Source organism: Musca vetustissima, unplaced genomic scaffold (genome assembly GCF_032173495.1).
Source record: "Musca vetustissima isolate MV318-11 ecotype Yass unplaced genomic scaffold, APGP_CSIRO_Mvet_v1 utg81525, whole genome shotgun sequence".
In the NCBI taxonomy this organism is placed as follows: Eukaryota; Metazoa; Arthropoda; class Insecta; order Diptera; family Muscidae; genus Musca; species Musca vetustissima.
Genome location: NW_026886698.1, coordinates 22,381 through 26,370, shown reverse-complemented (window position 1 = coordinate 26,370; position 3,990 = coordinate 22,381).

The following is a 3,990-nucleotide window of genomic DNA, read 5'->3' as shown; positions in this document are numbered from 1 at the left end:
TTTTTCCAACAAATCTAATTTGGTTTTACAAAAATCACCACGGCAATAAATTGCAGGAATATTTAATGAAAAATTGCAGTTTAAAACAACAGCAAACTGCGAAATAAAGAAATGTTGCTGGCTGCGGCTAGAAGGGCAGGAGGCTTGCGTTAAACAACGTACAAACGACGGCTTTTTATGTAAAGTACAAATGTACGTGGTGATGATGTTTATTTCTACAAAATAATAACTGTAACATTACAAAAACAACAATATATGATAAACAGTTATTTCTTACCGCAGTTTTGCACCTCCTTCTTCAACAAGATCAAATTTCAAAATGAGACAATTGCGCTCAGAACAACAATAAAGAGAATATGAGAAGAAAGAGGAACACGCAAAACAACGGTTTACATTGTAAACGTCAAACGATGATATTCACTAAAAATTGATAACTCTGATAAATATGACACACAGTCACTGCTCGTTCTGGAATTTATAGTTCTGCAGAAAATCATCTTCTAAAATCCTAGAGAAAAGTCCTTGAGAAGTCTCCTGTTAAATTCTCGCTTATCCTTCCAATAATCTTTGAGAAAATTTAAAAATGTCATACTTTTAATCCGGATATTTCTTTAGAAACCCACGCCCATGGCGTAGAGGTACCTGAAGAAATATTCTTAAAAAAACATGTATATGGTTCGAATAACCTTGAGAAAATCTTCTTTTTCGAATAATCCTTGGAAAGTTCCTGAGAATATCTTCTTTAAAAATCCACGCCTATGGTTCGCATAATCCTTGAGAAGTGTCTGAGGAAATCTTCTCTAAAACCCCACGCCTGTGGTTCGAAAAATCATTAAGAAATCTGTGAAGAAATCTTCTTTAAAAAATCCACGCCTGTGGCTCGAATAATTCTTGAGAAGTGTCTGAGGAAATCTTCTCTAAAACCCCACGCCTGTGGTTCGAAAAATCATTAAGAAATCTGTGAAGAAATCTTCTTTAAAAAATCCACGCCTGTGGCTCGAATAATTCTTGAGAAGTGTCTGAGGAAATCTTCTTTAAAAATCAACGCCTATGATACGAATAACCCTCGGGAAGTGTCTGAGGAAATCTTCTTTAAAAAATCCACGCCTATGATACGAATAATCCTTGGGAAGTGTCTGAGGAAATCTTCTTTAAAAAATCCACGCCTATGATACGAATAATCGTTGGGAAGTGTCTGAGGAAATCTTCTTAAAAAAATCCACGCCTATGATACGAATAATCCTTGGGAAGTGTCTGAGGAAATCTTCTTTAAAAAATCCACGCCTATGATACGAATAATCCTTGGGAAGTGTCTGAGGAAATCTTCTTTAAAAAATCCACGCCTATGATACGAATAATCGTTGGGAAGTGTCTGAGGAAATCTTCTTTAAAAAATCCACGCCTATGATATGAACAATCCTTGAAAAGTTCCTGAGAATATCTTCTTTACAAAAATCCACGCCTATGATACGAATAATCTTCGAGAAGTTCCTGAGAATATCTTCTTTAAAAAATCCACGCCTATGGTTCGAATGATCCTTGGGCAGTGCCTGAGAAAATCTTCTTTAAAAAATCCCCGCCTATGGTTGGAATGATCTTTGAGCAGTACCTGAGAAAATCTTCTTTTAAAAATCCATGCCTTTGAGCAATGCCTGAGAAAATCTTCTTTAAAAATCCACGCCTATGATACGAATAGTCCTTTGGAAGTGTCCGAAAAAATCTTCTTTAAAAATCCACGCCTATGATACGAATAATCCTTGGGAAGTGTCCGAAAAAATCTTCTTTAAAAAATCCACGCCTATGGTTCAAATGATCCTTGAGAAAATCTTGTTTAAAAATATACGCCTATTGTTCGAATAATTCTTGAGAAATGTCTGAGGAAATCTTCTTTAAAAAATCCACGCCTATGGTTCGAATAATCCTCGAGAAGTGTCTAGGGAAATCTTCTTTAACAAATCAACGCCTATGGTTCGAATAATCATCATCTATGGCTCTAGGTGTACGTGAGAAAATCTTTTTTACAAAACCTCCCTTATGAAGCACTTAATATTCAGAAAATATTCATTAAAATCCACGCCTATGGTTCTAGAAGTGGTTGAAAAAATATAATTTGTAAAATCCAAGCCAAGGCTCTAGAAGTCTTTAATAAATTATTGTGTAAAAAGTCCAGTATTTGTAAAATTATTCATTAAACATCTTCCCTTTCCCCTAGAAGTGTCAGAGAAAATATTCTTTGAAAATTCCACAAAACATTTATACAATTTTTGATTTGACAAAATTCTTCCATTTTTCGTACACAAATTTAACATGACGTTGAGATTTTATATTTTTTGACATATCATTTCGTGTTGTTGCAAATGGTTGACTGGCTGACAGTCAGTCAGTCAGTTTTGCTTCCATGATTTTTGACTAATTTAATCGTAAATTGCCTGACAACGTGTCCACGACAAGAATTGAAAATGCATTGCGTTGTCATTTCGAAATATTCGCCTAATTGGCCTGTGACCATTACGAACGATGAAGATATATGCAAATATTCTGTCAAGGGGTATTTCTGATGATAGACCATATTGTTCTTTAAATAGAAAAACTATTAAATGCTTTGTAGAATGGAAAAAATAAATGGATCTTTATTATTGGCTATTTTTTCCGAGAAGATGACGTGTATAAAAAAACTTTCCACATAGTGCTGAATATTTTTTTTCAAAATTTTAGTTTGGTTGAAAAACAATCAAAAGGCTATTAATAGTGGACGTATAGTTCTTATGTATACTAAATAGGTTCTCGAGAACCTCTAGGGTTAGAATCCCTCCATAAAGGCCGTCTCTAGATAGAAGACCCTTAGAAAGGTTTTAAAAGATAAAATATCTTCAAAAGGCCCCCGTACATATATTGATCATCAATCCAGTATATTTTGGTTATGTCCAATTGTTATTCGTTGTGATGTGTTTTTAAATATCGACCGATCAGTTTAACTTCACCTCAACAAGTAATGGTTTGAGAATTTGCTAAAGAAGAAATGTTGAGAACATAAATAAATCAACATTGCATCTGTACCCCTTTTACGATCTGTTAAAGCTATGTTATGTATGAGTGTGTATTTCAGTCGAATGCATTGTGAAAAAAATTACGGTAGATGGCGATACAGCTTGCAGAAAATGATCTAAAGCTAGAAGAACAAATAACGACTATATTTGAGCTTGGATTTTTAAAAATTGATTTTCTCAGACGATATTCGAACCATAAGCGTGGATTTTTAAAGAATATTTTCCCGGTTGCTATTCCATAGGCGTGGATTTTTTAAACGATATTTTTAAGCGTACCTTCAAACCATTTTTAAAGAATTATCCTGAGAAAAGGATAATTCGAACCATGGGCGTGGATTTTTAAAGTATATTTTGTCAAGCTCTGCTAAAACCATAGGCGTGGGTTTTTAAAGTATATTTTGTCAAGCTCTGCTAAATCCATATGCGTGGATTTTTAAAGTATATTTTGTCAAGCTCTGCTAAATCCATATGCGTGGATTTTTAAAGAATGTTTTTTGAAGCTCTGCTAAATCCACAGGCGTGGATTTTTAAAGGATATTTTCTCAGGGAACATTCCAGTCATAGGCGTGGATTTTTATATTATATTTCTTAAAGCTCTGCTAAAGCCACAGGCGTGGATTTTTAATGAATATTTCTTCAAGCTCTGCTAAAGCCACAGGCGTGGATTATTCCAACCATAGGCGTGGATTTTTTAAGAATATATCCACAATCTCTGCTAGAACCATAGGCGTGGATTTTTAAAGAATATATCCACAATCTCTGCTAGAACTATAGGCGTGGATTTTTAAAGAATATATCCACAATCTCTGCAAGAACTATAGGCGTGGATTTTTAAAGAATATATCCACAATCTCTGCTAGAATAATCCTTGAGAAGTGCCCGAAAAAATGAGAAATATCTGTGAAAATATCCTTTGAAAAATCCACGCCTATAGTTCGAATAA